Below are 16,985 nucleotides of genomic sequence, written 5' to 3' on the forward strand. Positions count from 1 at the left end.
TTAAATTATGTAATGTGAGCTCTGTTAATGGAGCTTGAAAATGGCACTGATCAGTATATATTAGAGTAAATGGTAGAAGTCTTCCATGGGGAGCACATGTGAACGAGCATCTTGAAAGGTAAAGTCAAATTTGAATTCCGTGGGTGGATGGTGGTCAAGGGAAGTAGGTGTCATTTCTGAAAGCGGGTATGATATAGGCAAAGACATTACATATGTAACAAGCATATTTTCATATTAACGAAAATGAATTGAGCACCTAAAGAAGGTTAGGCTTTGTATTTATCACTTGACAGTGTGGCCTTATGAGGAGGAACTGATATTATCCATATTTCACAAGTGAAGAACCATAAGTAGTTAAGTAACTTGTGTGAGACCATATAATTGATGAATTATGAAACTCACATTTAAACATGGGTCTCTATGATACCAAAGTCAATGTTATTAAACAAAGCTCCCTAGTCTGTTTAGACACATATGGGAAATAATGAGAAGAATATGATGGTGTAGGGGGAAGAATGATAAGAGGGTAGATGGGTAAGATGGAGTTAGTATAGGTTAGTGGTTCTCAACCAGGGGCAATTTTGTCCCCCAGAAATATGGCAATTTCTGGAGATATTTCTGGTTGGTACAGTTTGGGGCAGGGGCTGTTTCTGGCATTTGTGGATAAAGACCAGGGATTCTGCTTATCACTGTATAATGCACAGGGCATACCACCCACAACAAAAAATTATTTGCCCCTAAATATCAATAGTGCTGAGAAACGGCATGGATAGCTTGAAGAGTCTGGACTTACTTCTTTGGGTAGCCAGTCCTTGACTATAGGACTGAAAAGGCCCAAGTGGCCTTCCAGGCTTGACATCTCACAGGAACCATCACTTAGTTCCTCAAAGCAGACTCATCATTTCCCCAAAACTGATCCATTTCCAGTGTTTCCTTAAAAATCTCTCATCTTCCTGCCCATCTCCAGATCTAACTTCAGCACTCCATGGAGCTGCCTTTGTCTTCTACCTGGAGTATGGCAATGACCTCTCATTAGGCCTGTCTTCTTCCACTTTGAGTCCCCATTAGGAAGTTCTAGAGAACTTCTGTAGAGCAGCTGGAGAAGTTCTCACAAAAAAAAAAAAAAAAAAAAAAAAAAAAAAGGAAATCTGATCAAATCAGTTGATGCCAGAAGCTCCCCAAAGGCTTTCCATTGTCCGAACTAGAGGACTTGGCATGATCTTTTGTGCCTCGAATCTTTTCCCTCTGTCTTCCTCTCTGTCTTTCAGTTCCTTTAAAGTGCTCCTCTTCTTTTCCTCTAGGTTATAGAACACTTATTTCTTTGACTGTAAACTTAGCTTTGGCCCCATCCCACATTTTTCATTGTTTCCATCTGAATAATGCCTCTTCATCCTTCAGATTCCAGCTTAAACACCACTTCCTCAGAGAGGACTACTTAACGTAATACTCTGTATTTTCTCCTTCCTAATGCTTCTCACACATGTAATTATTAGATTAATATCTATCTTCCTCGAGGAACTGTCAGTTTTATGTAGATGACAACTTTCTGTCTAGGTCAGTGGCATTCTCAGAACTTAATAGGAGCTCAATACATATTTGTTGAATTAACCAAAAAATAAAAATAGTCCTGGACTGTGCAGGACACAGAGTAGAACAAGAAATATGCTTAATTCCCCACCCATGGCATGGTCCCACGTCTCAAAATGTGCGTGGCATGGGTAGGAATGAGAGTAACAACAGAAGTTTCTCATCCAAGGACAAGGAATACTAGGTAAATGAAAACTTCAGGCAGAAGAAGGATTTGGATAATTAATGGCAAACATCTCTGAAGGATCATATTACAAGCTGCAATATTCTGAAGAAAGCGTTTCTTCTCCCTTCAGCATGGCTTGTTAAAATAAGCACTATTTTCTGATTAGGAACTTTCCAGCCATGTAGAATATAGACAGTATCATACAATTCTTTATACCTGAACAGGAGAAGATACAGACAAGGTACAGAACATTCTTCTGCAAAGCAGCAAACCACTAAAATACCATTTTTAATGAAAGAACAAGCACTTCCCACATTTTCTCTATGAGAATGTCAAATCTCCTTTAAACTTTTTCTTTTTTAGTACTACTAATTCCTAGACTTTCTTTTGAAGAAGGTTCCTATTTCAAGATTAAATTTGCCACCACTTAACAAAGATAAATTGGTAACACCCTTACCTGAGATTTGCTGACACCCCACATACCAAATCCCCTGGGTAGTATGCAGAAAATATATGTATGTGTGTGTGTATGTATCTATTTATTTATAGGGAGGCAAAGTAGTCCACTATAGTTTCATTGGTGTGTATGTGTGTAATTGTCTCTACTGATCTTTAATTTCACTCTTGTGAAAATTCAAGTCTCATTACTAGGAACTTGATTAATTGGACTTTAGTTCTAAATGACAAATTACATCTGAAAAATACCTTATTTGAAGGCAACTTTTGTTCGGTTCTATAAAAGATAACAAATAGCTCAATTCTCTATTCTCTGTTTTTGAAGAATGGGTGTACCTTTACAATTGTAAGTTTTACATTGCAGAATTATTATTCTTATGGAACTAGGCATAGGGCCAGTTCTAAAGACATTCTATACAGGCAATTTCATTTTTCCTTCCCTCCCTCCTTCTCTATCTTTTTTCTTTCTTCCATCCTTCCTACAAATACACAGTGACTCTCTACTCTGGACCAGACACTGTTCTATCCAGATCCTGGAGATTCAGGAGAGAATTACATACAAATTCCTAGAACTCATAGAAGTTAATTTTTTTTTTCATTTCCAAGTTTTATTTTAAGTTGTAGGGTACATGTGCAGGATGTGCAGATTTGTTTCATAGGCAAACATGTGCCATGGTGCTTTGCTGTGCAGATCATTCCATCACCTAGGTATTAGGCCAAGCATCCATTAGCTATTCTTCTTGATGCTCTCCCTCCTACCCCCTTCAACCTCTGACAGGTCGCAGTGTGTGTTGTTTCCCACACATGTACATGTTTTCTCATCATTTACCTCCCACTTATAAGTGACAACATGCCGTATTTGGTGTTCTATTTCTGTAGTAGTTTGCTGAGAATAATGGCTGCCAGCTCCATCCATGTGCCTGCAAAGGACATGATCTTGTTCTTTTTTATGGATGCATAGTATGGCTGCATCATCTCAGCCCAGAAGTTAACTTCTAATGAGAGAAAGAAAATAAGGACATAATTAAATAAATGAAATATAAAAACAGTACAGTTTTAACAAAATAAAAAAAGTGACAAGGCTCAGCTGATCAAGGGAAGATATGAGAGAAGGGTGTTTCATTCAGAGAGACCAGCAAAGTCAAAGACCCTTTGCTAGAACCCAGCTTGGTATATTTGTGGAAAATAAATAAGACCAGTGTGGCTAGAGCAGAGTGAACCTGGGGAGGCGGGTGGTTTGAGGAGGATGATTGAGGTGGGCCTACAGGTAAAGACAAGGCCTGATCTTGCAAGGCTGTGAGGGCCATCATCAGGAATTAGTTTTTTGAGAGTAATATTGTGAAACCATTGAGAGAGTTTTCAGCAGAAGGATGATACAAACATTTTTGTGTTTTAAAAGTTCATTCTGGTTTATGCATGGAGAATATGGAGGATAAACTTAAGGAAGTTGCAATATTGGAGTCAGAAGATCTTTTATGCTGCAATATCCCAGGCTAGAGCTGATGGTGACCTAGACCAGGTGATAACAGTGTAGACAGAGAGATATGGATTAATTTGGCATACTAAAGGGCGGCTGTGCTACACAATTGAGGTAGGATGGACAACATCTCCTGAAACATAACTCTTTTGTATATGACGAAGCTCATTCCCCTTTAGAATCAAACAATAGTATTTCAAGGTTTGAAATGCATCTGAGTAACTATTTAGCCAATTCCCTAGGACTCTATATTTATTCCTAGTAAATTTCAACTTTTAAAATTATTTCCACTATTGTAACACATTGAGAATGTTTAGGATTCTAAAATAACCATACAAAATGGTGATTGCTTCTCCCAGCTTTGCAGCATCTGCAAATTTGATTCAAATACAATCAATTCTCATATCCAACTCAAACATCAAAATATTTACTGGGACTCAATTGAGGACAAGGCTGTGTAGCCAGGTACTAGAAAATGCCTTCCTGTTTGACATCAGTGCACTAATCCACACTCTAATTATGGTGATTTACCCGGTTAAAAATTCACCCAAACATGCCCTCGTTAGTTTTTCTTAATTATGGACATTTTAAGCATTAGAATTGTTTTATGAGAGAATATAGTTGGTCATGTAGGCCTTTTATGCTCACCATTTTATACGATTTAGGCATCCCTTTCAATCTTATGCAATAATATTAAGTAACTTCTAGTCTAGGGCCTGGGTGAGCCAAAGGGGAGTAAAGAGTTTAGGAAGTGAAGAGACTAAAGTAAGGGATTACTAACTTCTTTTTCCTATTCTGTAAGAATGTTATGTGTTCCTTTCTGCTTTGGCTGCTAGGAAGCTCAAAAACTATTTTAATTAAGATTTTTGAAATGTATCTTTATATATAGGGTTTTTACCAATTTATTTTCCATTTTATAAATATCTTTTATTAGTACCTTTTTATTATAATCCACTTTATTTTATGTGTATCTGATACTTTTTTTTTTTTTTTTTTTTTTTTTTGAGCTAGAGTCTCCCTCTGTTGCCCAGGCTGTAGTGCAGTGGTGATCTCGGCTCACTGCAAGCTCCACCTCCCGAGTTCACGCCATTCTCCTGCCTCAGCCTCCCTAGTAGCCGGGACTACCATCACCCGCCACCAAGCCCGGATAATTTTTTTGTATTTTTAGTAGAAACAGGGTTTTACCGTGTTAGCCAGGATGGTCTCGATATCCTGACTTTGTGATCCGCCCGCCTCGGTCTCCCAAAGTGCTGGGATTACAGGCTTGAGCCACCGCGCCTGGCCTGATACTTTTAAGTAGACTTCTACTTTGATAACTATTTAAATATGTGGACCTAAATATCAAATAATGCACATGAATGGTATATGCATAATTTCATTCTTCAGAGCTAAAATTAATACAATTTCAATTTTCCTGCAATTTTAAAGTTGATGTAATTTCAACATCTCCTCTACATCTCTAATGATTGAATTTAATAGTCTTGATTCCCAATCAACTAGAATAAAGGGCAAGGTGGCTTTCCAAATGGTCAATGGCAGATTTGTTTACAAATGTGTATATGTGTGTGCACATGATATGTTTGTAAGAAGCTTCACCAAAGACTGCATTAACTTGAAATGTTATTCATTGTAGAGCAACCGCTGTCTGAAATCTGAAGTCTAGATTTGGCACTCCAAAGCTAGCTTAGACCTGTCAATATATGTCTTCAAACTGTGGATGGTTGGAAAGTTGAGTTAATAAAAGACAAAGTCAGCCTGTAAAATATGAATTAAAATGTACTCATAGTGAATGACAGTGCTTCAAACATTGGAAGAGAGTGATCATTCTCCTTTGGGTCTTCCTCATTTTCAATAGCTCCAGTATAGCAGAGAGGTTAACAGCTTCAGAGAGTCAAATATGTAAACAATCCCAAGTTTCACCCCACTTTATAGATATGATCTACGATCTACTTTGAGCATCTCCTTAATAACTCTAGGTCCTGAAAACCCAGACTGTTTGCTATTGGGAGGATTTGATGGGATGATGCAAAGAAAGCACTTAAACAGCTGAATGGTACATCGTGAGTGCTTAATATATACTGGCTATCATTGTTCTTATGTTACTCCCTCCTCCATTGCTCATAGGATGTGGTTTTGAGAATGCCTTCGTCACTCTGGCTTGCTCTCCTCTGAAGGAACCCTGTTGAATTGGACACCTCTGGTGGACACCTTGCATCCTCACTGACTTACCTCTGACACCAGTCCTACCACAAACAGTTCTGTGCAGACTTTGATTCACTTCCAACTGATAGCACCTCTCCTTAAGGTTGTGCTGTGTCTCTCACATCTTGTGCTGGGGCTTCTCTGATGCTACTGAATCCCTAGGCCCCTACTTGCGACGCACACATGTGCAATCCAGAAGTACAGGGCCGATAACCATAAGGAGTCACCTCTAATTGATGGGAGTACAGGAACAATGGGTAGATATAAATGCTTTCCCTTTTATTTATAGGGCAAATGGTTCTGGGAGCTGCTCATAAGGTCTGATCCCATAACCAGTCTCTTTTCCTGGTGGCCTACTCGATAACTTTCTCTTCCTAGTTTATCCTTTCCCTGTTCGCGGTCTTATCTCTCAGTGAACAACTTGCTTTTAAGCCTTTATTTTAGGTGCTCCTTTCAGAAGACACAAGGATAATATAAATATTTGCAACACATTTTTAGGCTGATTATCCCACAAACATAAACAGTTATTCTATTACTCAAATTAAGACAAATACAATCTTTACGTCTTCTGACTTTCTGCAGCACTTACAATCAAAGGCACCATTTAGAAGATCCTACCTATCTGTTGCTAGTTTATATGTGTCAGTTAAGTAATAATAGAAATAATAGTTAATTTATTGAACACTGATGAGGTCAGAGTGCTTTCCATGTATTATCTTGTTTAATGCTGACACTCACCCTTTTAAGTAACTTCTATCATCTCAATATTAGAGAAGATAAAATAGAGGATAAAGAGGTTAAATCATAGGTCATAGGCTCTAGGTCAAATCTCTAGCAAATTGCTGGCCTAAGACAAAATAAACACTTTTAACTATTACTTTGTTTTGCACCCAGCCACTATTTTTCTCTCTGTCACACATATGCATATTTATTTAATACTTGACTAATTTAAGGGGTGTCCATGCAAGAATCCCAGAACATGAACTATGAAAGATATCTTGGTGGTCACCTCATCATTCCTTTTAACTTTATGGATGAAAAAACTGATGCTGAAAACATGATACAACTTGCTCAGATATACAATAGTGGACAGGGGAAAATTTGAGATGAGACCTTAGAGCCCTTGATTCTCAAATACATTTTCTTTCAAAAGAGGTGTTTAACTCCAGTCAAGAACTAATAATGCAAATATAGCAGAGTGTTTTTCTGGAGTCAAGAGTTTAGCTAGGGAATGAGTTAGCCTCCAATACCTTTGGGTATGAATTGAAGATGTTCTTATATATGGAGACTGCTTTTCTGTGTGAAACAAGTATTGTGTATAAATCTGTCTATAGATCCAAGAAGCAAGAAATATGGAAATAATAGAGTATGAGATGCTGAATACTGGCCTCTTAGACCAGGTGTAAACTTCTCAGCAAAGATGGTGAATTGAGGAAATCAAGAGTTATTTTAAAGTTGAACTTTGTGAGACTGAGTTCAAATGGTATTGCTCAGGGGACCTGGAACAATCTCTAGGTTAAAGGGAAGTTGTTTCCATTCAACCGAGTTCCTCTAATGCAGGTGGTTTGAGGAACAGCAGGGGACAGTACTCTTCATGTGGACATTGGGCCCCAGAATACATCTAAACCTGAGCAAGGAGGTAATGGGTCAAGAGAGAGGAAAGGAGGAGAAAACATGGCATCTGCACTGTCATTTCAAGAGGAGAGATGAATACTATGGAGGTTCCCACAAGCAAATGAGTTTGAAAGAGCCTGAAAATCAGTTTATCAATGTAGTGTCACCTCATTTGTATCCATGGAATGGCAAGACCTGAAGCAACATGAATTGTATCATAAGGAATAAGAACACCTAGAGTTGCCTGACTGACAAAAAGATCTGAGGCCATTAAAAGAAATGGGCACATTTTCTTTGAGCTTTTCATTCTGGTAATTAAAAAGAAGCGCACACATATAATCAGCAGATCTTTTCAAACCACTTCTTCTTCCTATCTACCGAATTTCTGAAAAGTATACTAGGAATATAAAACAAATGTAAGATTTTACTTTTAGCTGGTTTATAAAATATCGAGTGGGAATGACTCAAGTCAGTGCTCTCCAATGTCTTCCATGTTGTAACACATAAAATATGAACATAATTATATACATAGTGAGGTAATTGGAAAAAGTTAATTGGCCCATGGCAATAGTTTCTACCCTAGGGCTAAGGGATCAAGACCTAGGCATACCGGTTGGAAAATTTGATTTGAGAAACAAATGATGAAAGATAGGACAGCTTGTGGGTTACTGATGAAAGAATAAATTCAGTCCCAAGTTTCAGGACAAAGTGACTATCTTAGCACTAACTAATTTGAATGTGTGATCATTCGATTTTAAGCTGTATGAAATTTATTGTTATGCTAGCGAAAGTATTAAAATATCTGATGGTGATGTGCTAGATGAATTGGTATGGAGGGAGGCCAGAGGTGATGAAATTAATTAAAGGACTGTTATGGGAATTCAGATGAAAGGGAATAAAATGAAGGATTAGGAGCACATCTGATTCAACATCTCTCCTAGCACCTTGCACTTACAATTTTGATAAGTGTTTGTTTAGAAGATGAAGAATGGACGTGTTGTTAAAGACAGATTCTCTACTGAAGTAATAATAATAATGAATAATAAGATAGTTATAGGAAAAATAGGCTGGGCATGGTGAAGCTGAAGAACTTGGAGTCTGATGTTCAAGGGCACGAAGCATCCAGCACAGGAGAAAGATGAAGACTGGAAGACTCAGCAAGTTGACTTCTCCCACCTTCTTCTTCCTGCTTTATTCTAGACACTCTGCCAGTTGATTAGATGGTGCCCACCCACATTGAGGGTAGGTCTGCCTCTCCTAGTTCACTGATTCAAATGTTAATCTCTTTGGAAACACCCTCAGAGACACACCCAGGAATAATACTTTGCATCCTTCAATGCAATCAAGTTGACACTTAATGTTAGCCATCACAAGAGATGAAAACAAACAAACAAACAAACAAACAAAAAAACATTTGTTTAGCATGTGCTATGGGCTAAACACTCTTCTGAACACCTTAGATGTATCAAGTCATGATTCTCACAACCACCCAGAACTATGTACTATTATCATCCTCAAATTATAATGAAGAAATCAAGGCAGACAGACAATCCACCTGCCAAGGTCATGCAGCTGGTCAATGGCAGAGCTTATTGGAACCTAGGCACTCTGGCTTTCGAACCTGTATCCTTAACTACCATAAATACAGCCTGCTAATGCCAATGTTCTACTTCTTTAAAATTTGTGCGAAAATTAATAAACTCATGTATCTTTATATATTCTCTGATTTGAATTTTGACAATCTGACATTGTACACATTGAGACTGAAGGAATACGAGGTGATATACACTTTTATTTTCCCCCTAGATGTCAGTGTGGCTCATCTAGGTGGCTCAGTACTAAGAAACCAGCTTCATCGCTTGACTCCACCATCATTTAGGAGCCACATACTATACATCTCTCTAGGACTCCCTCTCCCTATCTGGTCAATGTGATAGTAGTAGCTACTGGTCCTGTCTCTTCAGCACTACAGTGAGGATCAAGTAGAGTCTTGCATCTGAAACTCATTCACAGAACACTGTCTGTGTATGCTCAGCTATTTTTTCTTTTAAATATATACTTTAAGTTCTGGGATACATGTGCTGGATGTGCAGATTTATTACATAGGTATACACGTGCCATGGTGGTTTGCTGCACCCATCAACCCAGCATCTACATTAGGCATTTCTCCTAATGCTATCCCTCCTCTAGCCCCACCCCGCATCAGGCCCCGGTGTGTGATGTTCCCCTCCCTTTGTCTGTGTGTTCTCATTGTTCAGCTCCCACTTATGAGTGAGATCATGTGGTGTTTGGTTTTCTGTTTCTGTGTTATCGTTCTGTGGTGAATGCATCTCAAATTTCCAGAAGTCCACTGAAGGAAAATAAATGTTTGAATACAATATAAACACATGGAGGTTTGTAGGTGAAAATAAAATCTTGTGAAGTAATTTGATGGATGCCTTAGATCTTTGAAGTAACTTGATGAGTGCATTAGATGAGACCATCACAAAATGAAGGGCTTGCAGTCACTGTCCCAGATTTTGTCATCTAGCTCATATTCCTAGCTTATTATTCACCCCCACTATAGTGCTTGGGTAAGAGTAGGGAGGGGATGTCAGAAAATGTTTGTTGAATTAATGTGGGAGATTAAAAAATAAGAGATATTGTCTCTGCTCTGAAAATGTTTTCCAAATAAACAGTGAGACAACTGAGATTAATAATTACATTGGTAAGGATGATGCATCTTGTCAAGATTAAGAAGAACGAGAAGGGCAGAGCAATGTAATAGGATCATACAATCAAAAATGCTGGATCTGGGAAGAAACCTACAAATCATAAGCCAGTGGTGTTTAGTGTTCTACGGAATCTTGAAAGTCTGCAGACCATCATATAGGTATGGAAGGCTCTCCAGGTGACATACACTGTTCAATAAGACCAGCTATGTGTTTTTTCTATTGAATATTAGACTTCCTGGAAATATTTTTTGAATAAAGCTCTCTTGGCTAAAAGAAAATTTGAAATCCACCTAATGACAATTCAAATTTATTTTATTAACAGAGGAGTAAATAGAGGTTTGGGAGAAAATCACTGTATCTAAGGTCCTGCAGAGAGTTCAAAGTTTTTCCCTATAGATACAGAAAGGGAACTGAGTCATGTATGTAAAATACAATTTATAATAAAGGAAACAAAACAACACAAGCTAAAACCCCATAACAAAAAATGCTTCGCAGTGTGTGAAGTGTAAAATAATGAGACAAGATGAACAAACAAATTTGTAAGTCTTTTCTTTCAAATAATTAGTTATACTTTGGACCACACTTTAACCAAAATCTCTAATATATAATAGTATATGGAGAAGTGTTGGACTGGGCCAAAAAAGGAAGGATTCAGACTGCTGAAAAAGAGGTGAAATAGTCTGCCCAGGAAGAAGCAGCACATTTTGATCTTTTTCTTGCCTGCTGATGAAGTGTATGTTATGATTACAGTAAAAACTTCTTACATAGTTTTACCTTGTCTTGTTCACTTTCAGTGTAGAAAGATATTTTTCCCTTGCCCTCTATACCTATGGAAAAATATGGAAATTTTTCTGTATGCAAATCCTTGCCTATGTTGTCTTGAAACTTTGATATCCATTTGTTCTGGGGGCTAAGAAACTTCATGAAGATTAAAATGTTTACCTTTTATGCCTCTCACCATTTCCCAAGTATCACTCAGGGAAAATCCTAGACCAAAACAGAAAAGTCAATAGATCACTTTTAGAAAGGATTTTGCAATTTTACAGCATCACTTGCCAAGGAAAATGGCTGAGTAAATACTATGTCCCAGTGTAAATATAAACAGAGAATTGGTTTATCTCCTTCTAGGTCTTGGTTCATATGGCTATGAGAGTTCCCAGAGGGTTCTCCTAACATTGGAGATGAAGACAGAACTTGGTATTCATCTCTTTCCAAAACTGTAAGCCAAAATTTCCAAGATTATGAGTGATTTGTTAGCACCTAGCGTGTAGGGGATACGCCTTGGGTGTCGAAGTCCCCAGTTTCCTAGCATCCCTAAACAGCCTTAGATTTATTTGGAAATTCTATCACATAGGAGTATATTCAGTTGCAAGAAATAGAAAGTGATATTTCAATGGCTCGAAAAAATAGAAGTTTAATTGTCTCATTCTACAAGAAGTTAGAAGGTAGGCAATCCAGGGCTACTAGAGCAGTTTTATAATTTTTTGTCTTCATGTATGTTGTCTCTTGGTTACAAAATCGCTGTACCACCAAGTCTCATTTCTACCCTGCAAGCTGAGAAAAGGAATTAAATGTCTATTTCTAGTGAGATTTATCTTTGTATCCAGAAAAAAAAAAAGCCTTGTCAAAGGACTTTTTCCTAATCTCATTGTCTATTCATGTGTAACAGGGCTAACTGAGTGTGTAAGTAAGAGCAAGTAATTAAGAATGTTAGCATTCCATATTCTGTAGTACAGAAAGGTGAGAGAGAAGTTTGTTGCAGATAATGTGGGATAGCCGATTCATAGTGCATTCCACAGGAGGCTCAACTTGGAAATCAAAGTTGCATAAAGTTTGAGGTACAGACCACCTATGCATGTCACTTTAAACATTCTTGTTTTCTTTTGTGCATAAGTGCTAGATGGTTTTGTCAACTATCCCCTCAAAATTAGCCTGTGTCAAAGTCTGCAAAATAACCGAGTGACTAATATCTGTGATATTATTTTATACTAAGTCAGTAGTCATTAATATAGACTTTATGTTTTACCCCTCCATAGTAAACATATTATCTGTTTTGCTACCAGAATCCATTCCTGCTTCTTCTGGCAAGAGAAAATCAATTTTTATTTGGGGAACCAAACCACTCACACCTTATTCCACATGGTTGCAGTGGGGCTGAATCCATTTCTGCAGGAACCAGTGAGTCATGAATAAGTCAATCAGCACATGGCTTTCTCTTGTATTGATTGGGTTGATTGATTTCTCACATTATCTGGCATGCGACCTAATTTGGGCCAATGGGAGATAAACCTCAGACTCTGGTTGGTACTGCTGAGGAAGGCAGACTACTTTTTCTATTATCTGAGAGCTGTACTTACCTAAAGTCAAAAATACTGGGGAACACTACATAGAGAGAGTCTTCCTAAACATGGCACCAGCATGTAAGATAGTAGAACAGAAAGATGTGGAAAGAAAGACTACACTCTGATGGTGTATTTTTGAGTACCTGGATCCAGTCATGTTTGATACCAGTGCATCTCTAAACTTCACAGTTACGTCAACCAATAAATAAACCATACAGTTATGTCAACCAACCTCATCTTTTTTATTTTTGCTTAATCCAGTTTGAGTTTCTATCTCTTTGATGTGGCTGGCTGTGTGTCCCCACCCAAATCTCATCTTGTAGCTCCCATAATTCCCACGTGTTGTGGGAGATTATTGAATCATGGGTCTTTCCTGTGCTATTCTTATGATAGTGAATTAGTCTCTTGAGATCTGATGGTTTTAAAAATGGGACTTTCTCTGCACAAGCTCTCTCTTTGCTTGCTGCCATCCATGTAAGATGTGACTTAATCCTCCTTGCCTTACTCCACGATTGTGAGGCCTCCCCAGTCATGTGGAACTGTAAGACCCATAAACCTCTTTCTTTTGTAAATTGCCAGTTTTGGCTATGTCTTTATCAGCAGCATGAAAATGGACTAATACACTCCTTCTACTAACAATACCTGAATAATAAACTATCTTAAGGACATTTTCTCTGTCAAAGTAGACTGTGTTCTTACTCAGAAAAATAAATCTCTATTGGTGAAAATCTAAGAACCAGGTTATACCAGCATGAGAAGTATATTTAAGTCCTTTAAATCACATTGTATATGTGACCCAATACATGTCCATAAGTAGATATGAAAAAAAATAAGGTATTGTTGCTTACTGATTAGTGGAATGGATGCTCAGGGACAAGAGTTCTAGTGCTGATTGTACAAACAACTTGATCTTGTGAGCCTGTTTGAATAGCTTCACCTTTCTGAAACTTAGCACTTTCATTTCTGAAATTGGGTTCACAACACCTGTTATGTCAAACTGCCAGTTGAGGTTCAAAGGAGACAATTATGTTATATCCCTATATAAAGATATAACACCATACAAGCAAAACACATTGTCAATGACAGGAGTCATCAAACTATAGCCCAGAAGCCAAATATGGTCTTCCACTTGTTATTGTAAATAAAATTTTATTGAAATAAAGCCATGCTCCATTTTATAAGTATTGTCAATGGCTGCTTCTGTGCTAAAATGAGGAGTTTCAACATAAACCATATGGTCTACAATTCCTAAATATTTACTATCTGGGTCTTTATATTAAAGGTTTACTGATCCTCAATCTAGAATTGAGACAACATTCAAAGTGTTACACTTTGAGTAACACGTAAGAGAAAAGCTCTCACATCCAATCAGTATCCACTGAAAGATTAATGAGTATTCACTTTACTCCTTTCTTTTTCATTTTCACTCCTTTCAGCTATGGTTTTAACAGCATCAACACTGAAAAACTGAGTAGCACAGAAAAATGGAAATGGGGAGAAATTAAAAAAAATATTCTTTTTAAATATGCATTGCACACAGCTGTTGAACTAAAAATTGATTATTATTCTATTGGAACAAAAGCATTTTGGACAGCTAGATTGGTGCTTCAAAATGTACGCAAAAAAAATGTCTCAAGTTGGAATCCAAAGAATAACTTCTGCTGTGTCAGCTTGTGTATCACATCAGCTGTTTGCGTGTGGTTGAGTGAGTTGGATTAGTTGCTCAAATAGTCTTGTCCTCAGGATTTCACGAAGGGGAAGATAGAATTATAGTATTTGCCCTTTAGAATGGGTCACTTAGTGCAACTCTGCATTATGTGATTAATTTTTGTTACAAAAGTATATACTGAGGGCTCTAATATGGGCCTGACATTGTGCCAGGAAGTGGAGTTAAGATTTTTGACAAGACAGAATGGTTGCTCATGATCCCTGGCCTGATGGCACTTACATTCTATTGGGGGACACAGCTTTTGTTTAATTTCTGCTTAGTCTTGACATACCATTAATTAGCTTTTTCTTAAATGCAATGAGCAATGGGGAGGACATTTCTGGGTTGAATAGATGTAATCATTAGACAAGTTATTATTAATCTGAAATAAGCTTTCTTACAGCATCCCTCTCTGTCCTAGTAGTATACTCAGTCATACCAGGTCATATGTACTGCCTTTTTCACTTAACAGTCTCTCAGATAGTGAGAGTTCTCATGGTCCATCGTTTATGTCCAAGCTAAAAAATTCGTAATTCTTCTGACTGTCTATGTCAGGATTTTAATCGATAGTATATTAAATATTAACCCATGTTATTTCCATTCTGAATTACGCTAAGTGCATGCAAAAGTGAAAATTTGTAGCAAAAGACCCGTGAGGTCAAAATTAATTTATTTTCCCTCTAACTATGAGAGGAATAATACATAACAATTTCTTATTTGATCTCCTTCTAACTCTAAGAAACTCATCTGATTTTTCATATAAACCCTAAAAATTGGCACAAATTCCTAGCTTGAAAAATTGAATTGGGGGAATATAAGAAGTTTTGGTTTTCAGAAATTTCTAATTAATGAAATATCTGATAACATGTCTTTTTATACTTTAATGTTTTGCCTGAAAGTGTTTTGAGTTGCTTTGTAAATGATCCCTTGTGACAGCAAATGAATTTAATTTAGGTAATATTATCCCACAGAAAGAAAAGGCATGGGATCACAATATGCTACAAGTATACTAAAATTCTTCTAATCATCTCAGTCTTTGCCTTATTTTAAATGATTTACTGACTTTTAAAATAATACACGTCTTTAAAACCATGCCTCTGCATCCAGGAACAGGTCAAGTAATTTCTTTACTCCCACAGAGCTGACAGGATTACTTTCTCCTCTGTTTAATTTTTGTCTCATAGGGCCAGTTTGAATCACTGATTTCAACAGCCTTTCAAAAGCACTTAAGATACAACATTTTGACCTTGTAATATATTTTATTCCATGGTCTTGATGGTGAGTAGGAGATGTCACAATGGCTATCCAGTCATCCTGATTATCACTCCCACACCCAAAAGATCCTTGAGCTTTTCTATAGCTGTTTTCCCAAACAAAAAACAGGTGCAATAGTGTTCCAGTTACTTAACAAACCAATATAAAACTTAGTGGTTTAAAAAGACATTTATTCACCCCCAAACCATTATTATGGGCTGGACTTGGAGACTGCTCTGGGAGTCAACTGGGAAAGTTCAAACTTTAGAAGGTGGAAGAAACAGAAAGCTTGTTTACTCTAATATCTGGTGCCTAAGCTAAGAAGAGTCAAGATTTTTGGGGCTATAACACTTGGGGCTTCCCTACTGCTGTATCATGTTATGTAGGCTCACCACATGATCTCTCTATCATGGAAGCTTCAGGACACTCAGATTTCTTACCTGTAGTCTCAGTGCCCCCAAGGTACATATCCTAAGAGAATGAGATAGGTAGATGCTCTAATCCCCTTTATAGTCTAGCCTCAGAAGTCAAGCAGCATCACTTCCACTCACACCACAAGCCCACCCGGATTTAAGAGGAGGAAATAGTTTCCAACTCTTGATGAAGAAATCTCAAGGCCACATTTTAAGAACGTGTGAGATGGTAGATATAGGTGTGGACTACTTTAGAAATGCAATCTCTTACAGACAGGACAGGAGCTCTATACCAGCTCTTACTGTTGAGAACATTTTGCATTTTGGAAACTCACTTAAACTAGAATGTGGAATTGAGAGAAGTTTTAAGGTCACTTCTCATAGTCATTTCTTCTCTCTTGGTCTATAGGTTTATAACGTGAGGGGACAGCACCCTTCTCAGCCTCTACTCACCTCTCATTCTGTAACTTTCTTAGCTCCCTTTCTCTTCATTTCCCAATGCTCCCTCTGAACTGCTTAGACCGTCCCTACCATCCTGCTGCTTCTATCTTTTAAGTGCCACATTTCTTTATTCTCAGTTTCAGCCCTATCCTTCCTCCAACTTTGGAGTCCCTTGGCTACCGCCATACTGCTCCTGCTCAAGTTCCACTGTTACTCCACCCCTAGCAGAACTTGCAGTGGTAGCCCCAGTTGCAACCAGATACTTCAAGTCCACCATTCACTCCGCTGCTCACATTATCTTTTTTCCAGATATATTTTTAACACTGTTGGGACCTTGATCAAAAAATAGACCCATATCCCTCTACCTGATGCTGGCATTTCTAGTCTCAGCCCTCTAACTAGGGTGGGGATTCAGGGGCATGTTTTTCTCACTTTGACTATGATCCTTGTTTACATGTTTACTTTTTTTTTTCTTCATTTTTCTGTCTTCCTTATCTAGTATTTTTCTTTCAACCATTTTAATTTCAAAAAGTCCATCACTGTTATCTCCTAAAGGTTGCATAACATTTTATTTAACTAGTTAATCATTAATGGGTTCAGGTTGCTTTCAA

Source organism: Macaca thibetana, chromosome 6 (genome assembly GCF_024542745.1).
Source record: "Macaca thibetana thibetana isolate TM-01 chromosome 6, ASM2454274v1, whole genome shotgun sequence".
NCBI lineage: Eukaryota > Metazoa > Chordata > Mammalia > Primates > Cercopithecidae > Macaca > Macaca thibetana.